Genomic DNA, 18,203 nt, shown 5'->3' with positions numbered 1-18,203 from the left:
ATATATAGACAGCACAATTATAACCAGCAAATTACAACATTTCCATAGATACCTTACTTGACTTCCTTTGTACAAGATTTAGTGCAACTATAGGACCTTGGTTGCAACAATGATCTATACGGTCACAGTTTAGGTCAATAATATCATAGGTAGATACTACTGTGCCCTGTACTTTTGCCAGTGCGGTCGGTCTTTTTATTCTTATCCATATGTGTCTGAGTTTGCAAAATCCTGTAATGATGTCTTATGCCCTGGCTCAGGTCTTATCCCTGACAGATGATTACTATTATTTGTTTATACCACAATAGCATGCAAAATGTGCTAGTTTCCACTCCGACATGTAGGAAAATACAGTCCCAGTCCCTTGATATGCTCCTTCTCTCTCAGGAGTTTCTCAATGTATTCTAGTTTGTCAAGATTTTCTCAAAAACCTGGAATCAGTGGCCTCCAGTTTCTCATGTCTCAAGGTCACAATAACCACCCATCCTACATTTTTCAAAAACCTTTTGTAAAGCTTCATTTAATAAGCTTGCTGAGAGCTCCAGAATACAAAGTGAAAGTATGGGCTAGTCTGTTTCAAATATATACCTATATAAGGTAAGCAAACCCTGCATATGTAAAATAGCATAACAAATGACATGCTGTGAACTAGTTTTCCATAATAATCATTAATGCAGCTTCTGGAGCAGTAATTGGAATATCTTATATATAAGAGAGGAATAGGCCTGACACTACCAGCTGCTGAGCATCTCCTGCAAGGTGTTGAATGCCCTCAACTCCGATGTGAGGACTCTTAATACGTTGCAGGGGGTGATTAACATATTTGTGCTCTATGCCTGTAATCCTTTTGTATAGACATGCATATAATAGACTGTCCCATGGAAAACACACATTAGCTAGGATAAACATGAATGCAGTGTATAAATTCTTGCTTCAGAGCATAAAGCAACCACTGGGGTTAGGAAGAAACTTCATGTAGAGGAAGGTTCTTCCATATATCTCCATTATGGGGGTCTTTGCACCTTCTTCTTTAGTATTGTACATAGATTGCTGACCATTCGAGGTTACTGGACTAGAATGGACTTGCCATTATACCCACATTATTATTATGTACAAGTGATGATATATAATCCTGTAACATAACTGCAAGTGAGTCATCTATAAATCTAAATAAGAGTAAACCTCCTCTTTAAGGGGGAAAAATCTAATATAAACAACAATTGATTATTAGATTATTGAAGTAGTTAACCTGCTTCTTGGGTGCTCAAGAAGAAGGCTCATGAACAGTGGTGCAAGGAACAATACACTCTTCTGATAGCAAATAATCAGATAGAGTCCTGGCATGACAAATGCACAGCAAATGAGAATTTTAATTCAATTCTTGAAACAATAATAAGAAGAGGAATGAGGAGGTAAAGGCCTTGATTCCTCCCTTGGATAGCAGCACTTGTCAGCCTTGGGGGGGGGGGGGGGGGGAAGGAGAGGACTTTGTCAGTTTGTTTTTGGGACCTTTCTTTAAAGACAAAGAAGCAGGGTGTTTATAAAGCTGGCTTCATCCAAGCTGTCATGCAGTGTTAATCTAAACTGGGAATCTGATACTAAACCCTGGTGTACACTACAAATGTATGTTGGTGTAATTATGTTGCTCAGGGGTGTGGAAAATCCAGACCCCTAAGCGACATAGTTGTACCTACCAAACTCCTAGTGTAGACAGTGCTCTGTTGATGGGAGGGCTTCTCCCGTTGATATAGCTACCATCTCTTGGGGAGATACTTATGCCTATGGGAGAAGTTGCAGTAGTGTTGAGAAGCCCTAAGCATCCATTGCCTCCAATCCATTCCCCCTGCTCTTACTCTTTTTATGATGAATTGAATTAGAACTCCTATTTGCCCTTGATCACTTGCTGTTGTAACAGTTCACTGCTATCTATTGCAGCAAGGACAACAACAGCAAAGCTAACACTAATCAGGAGCAGTCTTAATTAAAGGAAAACACATTAACCTCAGTCTTGAAAACAAGATGACTTCTTGAACCATGACAACCACAAGAGAGGGAGTTTTCTTGAAAGCACTGATCCTTTGATATGGGTTTCTGGTATTAATCTGATTAGCAACAGATGTATATCTCAAAAATCAACAAGGATCTTCTGATCCAATAGGCAGGAGTAATAAGAATCTAAAAGATGTAATAAACTGTTGTTTGCTTGTATGTGAAAGGCTGTTATATGTGAAGGTCAGAAAGTTGAGGTCACCTCATCGATATGGGAGTTTCTGCAGAGGCATGACATGGCAGAGTGGACTCAAACTCCTATTGAAGTAAATAGAAGTATTTCCATTGACTTGAATGGGTGCTGTAACTGTCTCTGGAAGGGTAATATGGCCAACAGATAAAACAATATAATAATCAACTGTAACTGCTTCAGTTTTAACCCCCTCAAGGGGATATATAAAAGTAGCCTGAAGATTGGAAGAAAAATAATTGTGCCAGAAAAGCCTGGTTATAATTAATTCATGAAAGAGAATCTGTATGGGTCCTAGAAGCAAATGTCTTAATAGTACCTTTCATAGTATAAAAGGCTGAGTTTGCAGTAATATCAAAAATGCATGGGTGTGTAATAATCAGAACCCCAAATGACCCCAGGTTTTCTAACAATCACCTGTGAAACAACCCATCCATCTGACCCATCCAAATGTATGGCGTGGAAATCCCCCTTCTACACCATGGTCTCATACCAATCAATAACAATTCAATCCTGGCACAATTCAGGCTGAACCTATTACTAGCTGAATTACTACCTATTTAAGACTGAATTTCAGACACAGAATTAGACATCACGTTCTAGGATTTGATGTGAAAAATGCCACCACATGGTAGTACAGTAGGACAGCTCGAGAGATCTCTGTTTCTCCTGCCTGACAAAGTCATAGAACAGGAACTTGCAAATAGTTTTAAATACCTGAAATTAAAATAACTACCAGAAGACTGACAGCAGCAGCCTCGGCCCCAACAGAAATTGACAGAAGTCAAAATGGGCCTGTAGTTAGTCCAGCCTGGAGACTTTGAGCACAGGTTGTTTTGTGTCCAGGTTCCAAACTGGGGGATGGATTTCACTCCCAAGTATTTCATTTTTATAAAGCCCCCACTATTCCCTCTCTGTGCAGGGGAAGTGAAAGAGGAGTGTTTTTTTTTAATTCTCTTTCCTTTTCTGCCTTTGCAGAAGACTGAAAGGATTCACCTTTAGGCAGAGACCAAGCATACAAAATTTTAGCCCCAAAGGTGACTTCTTTTCTTTTTTTCTTAAGTTATCAATGTTTAAAAAGTGGGGGTTGTAATGAAAAGTACTTTGCAGCTATTGAGCATCCGCTATAACCAGTGGCGGATTAACGATTTTGCCGCCCCTAGGCCCTGAAATAATTGCCGCCCCCCCCCGGCCCCGCCCTTTCCCCGCCCCCATTCCAACCCCTTCCCCAAAGTCCCTGCCCCAATTCCGCCCCCTCCCTGCCCCTATTGGATCCCTTCCCCAAATCCCCACCCCGGTCCCGCCTCTTCCCCCAGCGCGCCGCTTTCCCCCTTCTCCCCCCTCCCTCCCTGCCCCACGAAACAGCTGTTTCGCGGCGCAAGCGCTGGGAGGGAGGGGGGAGAAGCAGGACGCAGCGGCGCGCTTGCGGAGGAGGCAGAGGTGAGCTGCTACTACACTAGGGGGCGGGGTCGACCTAAGATACTCAACTTCAGCTACGCAAATAGCGTAGCTGAAGTTGGCGTATCTTAGGTCGACTTACCTGCCCGTGAGAATGGCGGCACGTCAACCGCTGCCACTTCCCCGTCGACTCCGCTTCCGCCTCTCGTGAGCTGGAGTTCCGGAGTTGATGGGGAGAGCGTTCGGGGATTGATTTATCACGTCTAGACGAGATGCGATAAATCGATCCCCGATAGATCGATCACTACCCGCCGATCTAGCGGGTAGTGAAGACCTGCCCATAAATTTGCCGCCCCTGCAAATTTGCCGCCCTAGGCCTAGGCCTTGTCAGCCTAGGCGATAATATGCAACTGACTATAACATGGGACAGAGGGGGTGAGAGTTCACTATGGTACCCATTACAAAATGGAGGCTGAAAAAATGAGAATGCGTCTCAACTATTACCTGCCTCCCACCCCACAATCCAGTGGTGTCTTTTTGTTTGATGAATATTGAAAATCTTATTGCAGCTTACATGGACTGAGTGCTTAGACTGCTGATATGCTGCTTAGGGACTTAGGTTTGGCAGGGGGACCCTGAAAATACCACTCCTCAAGCTTCCTGGGGCTTGGAGTATCAGAGAGCTGGTGCTTTCAGGGCAGGGTTGGGGAAAAGGTACAGATGGCCTCATTATTGAGCACCCCTGCTGTCTAGTTAAGTGCAGTGTTACAGCTTGTCTACCGGCTTGGCTGCAGGGTTGTGCTACGAAGCAGTTCTCAATATACAGGGAGGTGAAATGGGACATATTAGGGGAAATGGCAGCCCTGGGGGAAAGCTGTGAGGTAATGATCACATTTTTGGTTAACACGCTTGGGTATATGATGGCAACCACAAGGCATTTGCTTTTGAACAGATCCCGATATTGGGTGAAGAAGTGACTTGAAAGTTCTGTTCAGCTAGTGTCCAACAATGCCAGTCATGATTGGCAGGGATTTTATGATAATTTCTGTAACATTTATAGGCCCGTGGCCATCTTACTCATGTGTGTTACTCCCAAGGCACTCCTGTCCACAGAGTGGCTCACTAGTTTCTACTTCTGCCTGCATTTTGCTTTACCTCCTGCAGCTGACATTTTTCCTGCCATCTGTGTCTTTTCCGCAAGGTAACTCTCTCCACTGCTGACTGAGATCCTGAGGGATTCTGTCAGCCTCACTTTTACCCTCACCAGTTCTTTCTCATTTCTTTGTGACTCTTTCTTCTCTGGGGTCTGGATATCATCCACCTGCTGAAAAATGAGCATGAAGACTGGCCATTCAGCCCCAGATGACAACAATGTAGAGGGGGTGGGAAAAGCTACTTTTAAGATTATAATGTGAAGAATAACCTTAAAGAATGTCCTGAGAATCCAAGAGTCTGCATCCAATGACCTTTTGTCCATTCAAATAGCAGTTCTGTAACTTTTGCCTCTGTGCCGTGTGCATAGCATCCCAAAGAACACATTGAGATGGGCTGTTGAAAGTAAATAGAAGCAGTCAAGGGAAATACAAAATACTTGGGCTTCCTGTAGTGTATGGAAAAGCTACTTCTTTCCTGATCCTTCAGTTGGCATTCAGTGCTTAGCATTCTGTCATTGGAATTCTCTCAATACCTTTGATAGAAGAAGGTATGATATGGGCCAGTACTTGCCCATGGTTGGCTCTGCTGAAGAGGTAGGCTATAAAAGGCGAGGAAGTCAGAAAATGTCAGGAAAGAAAGGAATGACAAATGTTTGAAGCAAGATTGCTTATTGAGAAAATTGCAGTTGCTGTTTCTCTCTCTCTCTTCTATGTGAGGCTGCCCTTTTGCTGTTCCTCACCTCATCCTAAAGCTCAGGTACAGGCACCAACCCCAAATTGCATTCCCAGGCACTCCGCATATAATGTAGCTTCCAAACATTGATAAAGCCTGAACATTTCTGCAGAGAAAGACACTTAGAAGCCATCTAAAGAACACACAAAATGCTCTGCTCACACCATTACTATAACCTCCCTACAGCTGCTTAGCCACTCAGTGGGCTATGAAACACCTCAGCTGTTCTTTAACTATTTCTCACTAGTTGCATGTGTATCCAGCAGTATATTCAAGAGAGTGGGAAAGCCATCTGAAGGAAATCAAGGGTGGCAACACAGAACATTTCTGCTAGTGCATGTTTCCTTGACTAGGCTTGCAGACAGCCTCTTTTAATTGTGTGTGTGCCATAGATCCATTCTTCAGAAGGTGTTGCTCTGAATTTTCCCCTCTAATAATTGTATTAAATACCCAGAAGAGCCATTTATAAGGGTGATAATTAAATGAATTCTACTGTAAATTGAATTTTAAAAAAACCCTCTAAATTATAATTATATACAACTCCAGAAATGGTGGTCATTTGAGTTGCTTATGTTTGTGCTCCATGGGCAGCACTTTACGCAGTGTTTTTTCCGGGAGACAGCTGGGGGCTAGCAAGACTCATCCTACAAAATCATAGGTATTTTATACACCTTGGAATAAACTATAATCTATATTCATAAAGTACAAATATTTACACAGAAGTACCTTTAGAATGTGCTTGAAAGCTGTTTGCAAACTGACTTGAAGAAAAGCTTTATATCTTATTGCCACAGGCCCAGGCTTCAGTTTATACTTAATTTATATGCTGCTCCTCTGAAATACTGTAACTTTTATTCTTAATCAATATAAACTGAAAGTGTCTTTGAGGTCTAAGAAATAAAAAGCGACTTCCTTCAGTAGGTGAATGCATAGGGCCAAGTTCAGAATGAATGGAGTTGGACCTACATATATCAAGTGATTACACAAAGTCCGGGTTTGGCTCATAGCCTCTGCTAGATTGCTGTCTATGATGCTTCATAAAGGGCTGACCAAACGACCTCATCCAGGTTGCTGATGTTAGGATTTTTCTTAAAATCCGAACACAAGGCAAGACCTTTTCCATGCTGTGGTACATTATGATCTCAGAAGGTTTTAAACGAATTCTCTTTTGACCCACTTTCTATAACTCTCAAAAGGATGAAGATATATCCTCCTCCAGTCGTATGTCTGTAATACTGAGTTCTCCAAGCCACTGTCAGCACGTATGGGGGGCAGCTATTACCATCACCAATGTTTGTGATAATTTGTTACATCACTGTAAATTCTGTGGGTCAATGTAGTTTTCTTCCATGCTATATGGTAGCAGGGCTCATGAAATACTGCAATTGTGTTAAGTGGTCAGAGCATCTGAGGAGTTCAGAGTGAGGTTCAATGCAGCTGAGAAAAATCAAAGTGATCCAGACTGTTTGAAGAAGATAGAGCAGGGGATGAACAGGATGCAGTGAAGAGCTAGGAGATCTGAGCAGCCTGCAGTGTGAAAAGAGATTAAAGGGGCTCCTAGTAACGCTGAGCAGAAAACATAGTCTTGAGTGATAATATCAGTATTTATCTTCATGTAGATGGCTAGCAACACATTTTTCTGATGCTCCCAGCAGTCTTATAGCAAACTGCACAACATTATAAGTTTGTTCTGATGTGATAGTAAGTTGTTGGAAGATTTACCACTTTGTGTAATGCCTAAAGAAATAAAGCAATGTAGCAGATTCAAAGTGGATGTTGTGATCTTTTCCTGCTTACTCATTAGCTATGTCTACACTGGCATGCATATTCAAGTACTGGATCATGCTTGCATGTGCTTCCCCTACCCATGCCGAGTATCCACTTATGCTGTGCTGAACACGGGTATGACTCTGTGAATACATGTGTGCCTGTGTCCTGACTGCTGACCACAATTGTTGTTATGTGATATTAGTGCTACCATTTTGGGGGTAGTATCCCAGGGTTGTGCGTGTCATAGGGAGACACTCTAGGAACTGTTTTCCTGTGTGGTGTTGGTACTGTCCCATGCCTTCACACATTTGCCGATGGCAGTTTCTGATCACGTCTCCCCTCATTGTTATTCCCTGCAAAAGTGGGTGGAAGACATGGAAAAATGGGATGATGATCTGGTTCTGCTCCTGCTCCTTATTTCAGCGTAAACGGTTATGCAGTGGAATAGGTGATTGGCAGGATGCTGGATGGAATTTGGGCATCTGACATGTTAAAGGTGGCTGACTTTGAGGGTCAGTGATCATTCATTCAATTCACATGGTACTGATATGGTGAATGCTGGTATTGCCACAGAATGCCTTTTGTCTGGCTGGCTGCTTCTGGTGCAGGAGAACCGGTATGGTGAAGTGGGATCACATCATTCGGTAAACTTGGGATGAGTAGTAGTGATTCCTCCGAATGAGGAAACAGACCTTCATGGAGCTGTGTGAGGAGCTTGCACCAAACCTCCAGCAGGAGAACACTTGATTCTGTAAAGCCGCACCAGTTCAGAAGGGAGTTGCTATTGCTCTGTGGAAGCTGGCACCACCAGACAGCTATAGGTCTGTTGTAAACGACTTTGGGGGTTGGAAAGTCTATTGTCGGGGTCATGATTGTGCAGGTTTGTGAGGCAATTAATACTGTTATTTGCCAAGGGTGGGGGTGGGGGTGGGGGTGGAGTTGCCATAAGAAAAGTTCCAGAAATAATAGCTGGATTTCAGAGAATGGGTTTTTCAAACTTTGTAGCGGACATTCTGCAAAGTTGCTTGGACCGCAGAGGCAGATTCATGAATATGAACATGGGAAACACAGGAAAGCTTCCTAATGCCAGGGTGCTGAGGAGATCAGAATTGTACTTGAAGGGGGAAGAAATTATATGGTTCTCTATGGTGTGTCTGTGCCAACAGGTATTTTGAGAGACTCTACATACCCACCAACTCACCTCGTGAAACCATATTGTGATCTCAATGACTCTGTAAAAGGGAAATCAGTTACAAGTTCAGTAGCTGCAGAATGGTTGTGGAGTGTGCATTTAGTAGGCTCAAAGCTCGTTAGCGTTGCCTATGCACTCATCTGGATGCCAATGTGGCAAACACCTTTTGTATAATCTTTGCCTGCTGCACACTCCATGTTTGGGAGGGTAAAAGGGACTGCTTCTGTCCCAAGTGGGCTCAGAACAATTTTGGTTAACAAACTCTGTGCAGGCAGCTGGATCCCACTCACGTGCACAGTGGTTCTGGTTCCCAGTGGGAAGTGAAATCAGGGATGCCATATGTGGACACATCTTGGCACAACAGGGAGGCAGAGGATGACATCTTGTCCAGCTGCTAGAAATGCATGGGGGAACATTGGTACATGCTTGTGCAGCTACATAGCTTTGTGAGGGTGTTGTTTCCCTGTAGCCAAAGGACATTAGCCATTCATTCCAGTCACATTGCGCACATTAAAGACAATTATAGCATGGCAGCTTCGTTGGATTTGTGCTATGGAGGGTGGTGGCAGAGCTATAATGAGGTCATTGTGAAATGTGTTTGGCTTCCCTATTCACATTTCTGTATAGCCCTCTGTTATTGGGAGCACTCTATCTCTCTTAATGATCTTATGAAGATTTGCTTGGGGTGGGGGCTATGCAGCCATTATGATTTTTGACCGTTCATTTTCTTGTAATCTTTTCCAAAATTAAGCTATCTGCAAAATTTCTGTTATGAAAATATCTTTCCATTGTATCAGCATTTAGCAATACCCTTTCCTGCCATGACAACCTTTGCGATCCTATAGTTCAACAGAAAGGAAAAGAAATGTGTTAAACCTGTCTCCTATTAGCGAATCTATGTGCTCCCATGGAATACATCTGCAGTTTTAGTTCCAAACCACCTCCTTGAAATGTCACAATTACTTTTTCATGTCCATCAAAGATCACAGTGGGGGTGGGACCCGAATCTGTTAGGTTGTTTCTAATGAATTTCATTTTAACAATTGGTTTTCATAGAGTTACACTGGCTGAAGGCGTAGAACATCATCTTTCCCACCAGCATTTAATGCTTCAGGATGTACCAGGTAATCTGATTTCTTTTCATATGTTTGAATGGATACGCCTTTTATATTTGTTTTTATGTATTTAAATGTTTCAATCCTCCTGGCTTTGTCAGAGTTATAGATTTTAAGCCTCTATTTTCATGGTTTGTAGCTTGCTCTTATATATTCTTTGTGAATTGTAATATATTTAATAAAAATATTTTCCCTGTTTTTAAAGCTATGAGTGCAAAAAAGGGTGCCAGTTTCAGACATTTTGGTGTTTGTAAGTAAAAATATTTTGTTTTAGTAAATGAAGCTTTGCAGGGCATTAGCCTGAAGTGTGAAATAACACCATTGCACTGCACTCCAGCCACACCTCATCCTTCCTCCAACCATGCCCTTTACCCATGGTAGCATGGGGCAGGCAGAATTGTCCAGGGAAGCCAGAAGAGGCACTAGCAGGGCACAACACCTATGCTCCAGAACAGGATTGTGCCAATACCTGCACTGAAGCACAGTGAAGAGAAGAAGCCGACTCCTTGCACACTCTTTTTCTTCACCTGTGCAGGGCCAGGGAGAATAAAAGGTGTGCAAAACCTATGGAGTGAATGATGAAGGGTTTTTTAATTTTTAATGGCTTAATGTAAACAGATACTTGAGCCTCTCTGATATTCATGAGGAAGCTCTTTACACCCACATACAGCATTGTGCTTGGATATGGAAGCCTGAAGGCCTAATGTCTCGTAAGCTACAGAAGTACTGTAACAATCATTATTCTGTGTCAGGACAAAATTACCTTGTGGGAGCATTGCGTAATGTCTAGTATATTAATCACTAGAGATATTTTGCAGCACTCAATTACATTATGAAGGCTGGGTTATGTTCTGATCTTTCTAATGGTCACATGTGAAACACTGAAGCCTCTATTATTTTATAATAAGTAATGCATACCTGGCAGAATAAGGCACTATGCACATCCTCTCCTATATGATTCTAAAGGTAAGCTATAACTAGAATATTTTTGTCCTCCAGAATGTTTCACCTAAAGTATTCATTAGAAAGAATGGCTTTATCTTTTCAATATGTTCTAGCAACACGCTATCATGCACAGTACTGAGTTTTGACTATTTTATTTTAAATGAAGTAAAACTGCATCAGCATGGCCAGCGCACATTCACTTAGAGTTATCAAGTTGAAGGAGTTTCAGGATCTAATGAAGGCTACATCTACTCTACAAGCTAGGGGTGTGATTCCCAGCTTGCTTGCATACACATATTGACTAGCTCTCATTAAGCTAGCGCAAATATAAGTAGCTGTTTAGCCATGGTAGCACAGGCAGTGGCAACATAGGCATAGCTTAACCGTGCTGAGTACAAACTCACCTGAAGCTGGTGGGATAAGTATTTGGCACAGCTCAGCTATTCTGCTGCTGCCCATGCTACCATGGCTACACTACTATTTATACTTGAACTAGCTCAATGAAAGCTAATGTGAGCAAGTGTACATGAGCTGGGAATCACATTCCTAGCTCATAACGTAGACATAGCCTACTCCAGTCCTCACTATGAAGACATCACACAGAGAGCACCCAGAACACTGTAAATTCCGTGAACTGTGGTTTCAAATTCTAATCTAATAACTGAAATACCAATTGATATTGCTCTAATTTATGGATTCTGTGATCACTAACAGGTGTTCACCTTGGACGTTGACTACTATATCTTGCAAAAATGCACATTTAGACCTTTACTTTTAAAGTTAGGAACTCTGCACCAGGCATTAGCAATTGTTAAAAGCAGTATCCAATTTCAACAACATCAAACTCTTACACTTAGCACTGAGAAATATCCTTTTCAAATGTATTTATCCAAAGTTTTAATATCTCAAGCTACTTAAATTCTCCTGATCATTTTGCACATTTTCACAAATGCAAACTGATAATATTTTCTGTTTTTCAAATGTTCTTTATAACTACCCTTTAGAAAGACACATATCAAAGGAAAATAAGTGTTTTGGTTGTATAACTGATATCGTATATTTTATTTCTAAGTCACAAAAAGCATGTCCAGAAATAACTTGTCTGTTAACAACTTGTTGGAGCCATAAAAAATAATACCCTCATCCAGCAAAACACTTAAGCACAGGCTTTAACGTTAAGCATATAAACGTTACTCAACTATTCTAAAGTTCAGCTTCTGCTTAAGGCTTTGCTGGATGAGGCAAATTCAAGGAGGAAAAAAACAATATCAAAATCTTACCAGCTTGCCTGAATAAGATGTAGATTAAACCCAAGGACCTAAAGATCTGGACCCATAAAATTTCTTTTTTAAGAAGTGTCCTGTTCTTCTGCTCTTTCTTAAATGTTTTAGGCCTTGTGTCATGTCATGGTCTCTTAGTGATCTGGCTGTTCTGGAATCACCCCCCCACACACACACAGTATTGTTGGGAATTTGTGCTTTTGAAAGGATCATTGTGATGGTATAGACTGGCAGAAATCCAGCAGGACTTTGCAACAGCTCTGGGGCTAGACCCGATCAACAGGCCATATGTTTAGCACCTATTCCATAAACAGACTTCTGTGTATGCTTGCTCCCAGGTGTAATGTCAAAGGGACCATATTTGCAAGCATAAACGAATGACATTCAATTATGTGCATAGGCAGTGTTGTAAAAGTCACAAAGAAAGTAATTTACTGCACTAGCACAGTATGCAATTCATTTGTTATAATCAATTTTTCATTATATAGGAATATAGTATATGTGTTCATGTTTTTTCTAATTTGGTAGCATAACTGGGAACATGTAAAGTTTGTCCCCATCAAGCAACTGACATTTGATAAAATACTGAGATGAAAGCAATTTGCTAATAAAACAACTTCACCATATTTTTGATGAAGTTTTTCAGTTAGAAACAAGAGACTTGACTTCCAGCATTATGGCCAATACTCTCTCAGCCATGTTCCATTGCAGCCTAGGGAGTTTTGCCTAAGTGGAAATTGGGTGTGGACTTCGGGATCTGGCCCATTGTATGAGTAGCCACTTAGCTTCCATCCAAATTAGCATCAGTTGTGTACAGCGTTCAATGATCAACATGGCAACCATTCTGAGCAAACATTCCTATGACACACGTGTGTGGTGTGCGTTTTATATTTTAAAGTGAAGTTAGGAGCTGTGAAAGGTGCTCAGCTGACAGAACTGGATCATGAAGACCTAAAGCCACAAATATGTGCTTCAGTGCTGACCCTATTGGCTTAAAGGGTAGTTTTCCAACTGGATTATAACAGTTTAGTTTCTAATCCTTTGGGTTATGCTCTTGAGAGAAAAGGTTTTGAGTTAGTGCAGCTCTTGTGGTGACTATTATGTGCAGTTATTAGCAATGATACTAGGGGCACCAAATCATTGTATATAGGTCAAGTGGCATTATCTTTGTGTTTGTTATGTTGTGCTTGGACTCCTATAGACTACATGGCCCAGTATTAGCTCTCAGTCCCATCCCATCTTGCACTGGGACTTGAAATGCAATTTCTTCCTCCATCTTGAGTGAAAAATTTAGACCATTACCCTCGTCTCAATATTAGTATCTAATTATATAAATTAACATATGTCAAAATAAAATTTGGCTAACAGCAATATTTTTTGTTATTGTGCACGTCATATGTTTTCAACAAAGAAAAGCATGGAATTATTGATAAAATTCTGATACTGTTTTAACCCCCTACAAAATTGCCACCATTGTGCATGAGTTTTACCTCCGTAATCCTTTTAACTTGGACCATACATGAGAATCCTAGGAAGGTGATGCAATTTAAGCATCCTGGAAAAAATACCTCTTTAAAGAATAAGACATTAATGCATATTTTATTAACATTGTACCTTATGCCTTTAGCTGATTTCCTCTGCAGATTCTGAAGAGGGCTTCAGCTGAAAGTGTGAAAGTGATATTATGAGATCCAAACAGCAAATGAAGAAAAAACATTGAACTATACTCCAGCTCAATTAGCAATTATTTAGCATGATCTCCAAAAGCAGATAGTCATTCAGATAGTGAAATACATTATACATCAGTTTGTGCTATTAACTGGATTTCTATTAAAATGCAAGGAAGTCTAAATGGTATGAAGAAAATTAATTAACTAATAAGACATTTCATATTCCTGTGACAAACTCTCATTAAATGTTCTCTTTCTCCCTAGTACTCACAATACAAGAGTTCTGATCACCCAAGAGTTCTGAAGGAACTCAAATGTGAAATTGCAGAACTACTAACTGTGGTATGTAACCTATTATTTAAACCAGCTTCCGTACTAGATGACTGGAGGATAGCTAATGTGACATCAATTTTTAAAAAAGTCTTGAGAGGCAACACCAGCAATTACAGGCCGGTAAGCCTAACTTCAGTACCGGGCAAACTGATTGAAACTATAGTAAAGAACAGAATTATCAGACACATAGATGAACATGATTTGTTGGGGAAGAGTCAACATGGTTTTAGTAAAGGGAAATCATGCCTCAGCAATCTACTAGAATTCTTTGAGGGGGTCAATAAGCATGTGGACAAGTGTGATCCAGTGGATATAGTGTACTTAGATTTTCAGAAAGCCTTTGACAAGATCCCTCACCAAAGGCTCTTAAGCATAGTAAGCTGTCATGAGATACATGGGAAAGTCCTCTCATGGATCGGTAACTGGTTAAAAGATAGGAAACAAAGGGTAGGAATAAATGGTCAGTTTTCAGAATGGAGAGAGGTAAATAGTGGTGTCCCCTGGGGTCTGTACTGGGGCCAGTACTGTTCAGCATATTCATAAATGATCTGGGAAAAGGGGTGAACAGTGAGGTGGCAAAATGTGCAGATGATACAAAACTAATCAAGATAGTTAAGTCCCAAGTAGACTGTGACGAGTTACAAAGGGATCTCACAAAACTGGGTGATTGGGCAACAAAATAGCAGATGAAATTCAATGTTGATAAATGCAAAGTAGTGCACATTGGAAAACATAATCCCCATTATACATATAAAATGATGGGGTCTAAATTAGCTGTTAACACTCAAGAAAGAGATCTTGGAGTCATTGTGTATAGTTCTCTTGAAAACATCCACTCAGTGTGCAGCAGCAGCCAAAAAAGTGAACAAAATGCGGGGAATCATTAAGAAAGGGATAGATAATAAAACAGAAAATATCATATTGCCTCTATATAAATCCATGGTACCCCAACATCTTGAATACTGCGTGCAGATGTGGTCGCCCCATCTCAAAAAGATATACTGGAATTGGGAAAAGTTCAGAAAAGGGAACAAGAATTATTAGGAGATGGAACAACTTCCATATGAGGAGAGATTAATAAGACTGGGACTTTTCAGCCTGGAAAAGAAACAATTAATGGGGTATATGCTAGAGGTCTATAAAATCATGACTGGTGTGGAGAAAGTAAATTAGGAAGTGTTATTTACTCCTCACAACACAAGAACTAGGGGTCACCAAATTAAATTAATATGTAGTAGGTCTAAAACAAAGACAAGTATTTCTTCACACAACGCATAGTCAACCTGAGGAACTTTTGACATAGGAATGTTGTGAAGGCCAAGACTATAACAGGGTTCAAAAAAGAACTATCAGCCAGGATGGGCAGGGATGGTGTCCCTAACCTCTGTTTGCTAGAAGATGGGAATGGGCGACAGGGGATGGATCACTTGATGATTACCTTTTCTGTTCATTCCCTCTGAAGTACCTGGGATTGGCCACTGTGGGAAGACAGGATACTGGGCTAGATGGACCTTTGGTCTGACCTGGTATGGCCATTTTTATGTTCTTAACTCTTCTGAAAAAATGCATAATAAAAACAGTATATTTTTACTAAATTTTTGAATGTTGGATCTAAATAATCATGTTAGATAAATTATCTTGTTTCATCCCTTCAAGTTTTATCTTTTTCTGTCATATATAGTAACATTTAGCTTAATTTTTAATACCAACAAAATATATAGCTATCTTTTTCTCTCTTTGCCATGACTGAATGATGGAAATGTAGGGATTTGTTAAAGTAGCTACAGTTTTTGGTTAGATAAAATGCAAAGGTTGGGATAATATCAAATATTCAAACAAAAGTCATTTCTGAAATAGAGAAGTAAATAGTGTTCAGCATTTCAGTTAGGGAATATACATTTCACTGGTAAATTATCATTCATTTCTCTAACTTCTTATATTAATAACTAATATTCTATAACCTCTTCCTCTGAAAAACTCAATGCACTTTACAAATACAAGGGTGAAATTCACCTTTGTGCAGAAGGCCAGCACAAGGCTTATGCACCACTTAATAAATTAAATATCATTGCAACTTGGTGGGGTAAGAAAAAAAACCTATTATTTCTATATTTTCGTAGGGGAAAGATCAGTTTTCATTTTTTTCCAATTGTAGGGAGCTGTTCAGGCTTTTCTCTTCTTGACTGCCAGGTGATAAATACAATTTATAGTTAAAAAAAAAAAAGATATTCCTAGATATTTTCAGTTTGGTTCCCTGTTAACCTACACACCATGAAAGAGTGGCTGGACTGGAGATAAGGATCTTATATAGTTTGGGATTCCCTCTGAGACCTTTTCCACTCGACTTATCCAGAATACTTTGCCCAGATCTGGGAGAACACTTCATTCAGTTCACTGGGATCCAAAAAACTCAGTTTAACTCCAGATTGCATCACTCGGGTTCCTTTATTTGGCATACAGCAAAGCTACGCTGAGTTGATCAGACTCAAGGCCGGCTCCAGGCACCAGCAAAGGAAGCAGGTGCCTGGGGCGGCCAATGGAAAGGGGTGGCACGTCCGGGTCTTCGGCGGCAATTCGACAGCGGGTCCCTCAGTCCCTCTCGGAGGGAAGGACCCGCCGCCGAAGAATGAAGTGGCGCGGTAGAGCTGCCGCCAATCATGGCTTTTTCCTTTTCTTTTTTTTTTTTTTGGCTTCGCCACTTGGGGCGGCAAAAAAGCAGGAGCTGGCCCTGATCAGACTCTAGCATAGAGGGTGGGTATAGAATGTACCACACATCCAAACTTACACCAAAACCCTCTCCCTTCATATACATTTACACATCGTATTGCATTTACTATGTATAAGATCACACATTTTTGGATTGGCTTGGTCACTTTACATGAACCAATCCCTGTGCTGCATGCGTTGTCCATGCTTGACCTCCTCTTTACATTCCTAACTTATCTTATCCATTGTTAGTAAAGGTTTCCCTGGATGTTCTCCCTCTCATCTTAGCTGGCTCAGATATTTTGTCTTTTTCCACTTTATGATCTAACCCTAATTCTGTCTTCCAAGAAATAAAACCTCCCTTCAACTGTTCATTACTCAGTCAGGCCAGGCCTCTGCTACATGCCTCTGCTTCTTTCTTTGTTTTATATTATCGCTTGTATCATTTGCATCATATTCCTATCTTTCTCTGTTCTCCTTTTCAAGTTTATTACCCAGCAACACATACCTAAGATCACAATAGTTGTAATTATTTGAACCACCATTAATATAAGGCTTAAAGTACAAGTCAGGGGGTGCAAGTTCCCCTCCTCTAGTACAGTCCACCAGGGTGTAATTCCACATTATAAATTTGCTCTGCCTTTAAAGCATCCTTCAGTAATTCTAACTTTCCTTTTATTTTAATTACATTATGAAAAACTGGTACAAAATATAAAAACCTTTCCATTTATCACCACAGGAAATTTAGGTGTGAAAATAACATAGGCCAATTAAAATAACATTCTCTGGGTCTATACCAGAAGTGGTCCTCTTCAGCCACCGATCAATACTTGTCATCACCAGCACAGGCAGTTTTTACTTAACCAGCATTCCAGTGTCTCAACCTTACTGTGAAATTTGGGGACTGATCCCCCAGAGTGAACCCACATGCCAGCAACCCTGTCTGTGAGATATTCCACCTGCGCATGTAAGTGTCCCCCAACTGTAAACAGGGGTACAAGTCTGGGGCTTTCGAGACCTTGCATTATCTTGCAACAATATCTGAGGAAGAAAAATAAACAAACTTCTTCCACATCATATGAGTTATAGTGCTTTTTACATTTAACTTCATGGTATTGGACCCTTGTTAATTTTCTTATCCTGTACCAGTTAGTATTACCTCTCTTGTACCAGTTTTTTTCTGTGGTGGTAAAAGAGGGAAGCTTTCTTTGTTCTATGTTACTTAAAGCTGCTTTTACTTTATATAGCATATATTTCCCCTCAACTGCACGTCATTGTTCTTGCCTTTTACCTTTCATGATGGCAGATTAACTCTATCTTGTACATCAAAAAACATTTACAACATACCGTACATATAATAGTTAAAAACTCTTAAGTAATAAATTCTTTGCTTTGTTGATTTTCAAAATACAATACTGTACTCTAGTTGCTAATTCTGGCTGAAACACTTGCTTGTGTAATGGATGCAGTACCTCTGCTGCTAGTTTCTGTTGAAGTGCTTGGCCATGTTCCCACAGTGTCTCTGTGTCAGCTTAGTTTCAGAGCGACATATCAGTCCCAAACAGCTCAGATCCTGTCAAGCTCCCTCCAGTTTCATTGCTGCCCCACCTTGGCAGCTTTGTGCATTTTAAAAATTTACTTTTTTGTCCATAAAGTCCTTTCAATAGT

This window comes from Emys orbicularis, chromosome 8 (genome assembly GCF_028017835.1).
Source record: "Emys orbicularis isolate rEmyOrb1 chromosome 8, rEmyOrb1.hap1, whole genome shotgun sequence".
Lineage (NCBI taxonomy): Eukaryota > Metazoa > Chordata > Testudines > Emydidae > Emys > Emys orbicularis.
The sequence above is the reverse complement of the archived record's forward strand: the minus strand, read 5'-3'. Positions refer to the sequence as shown.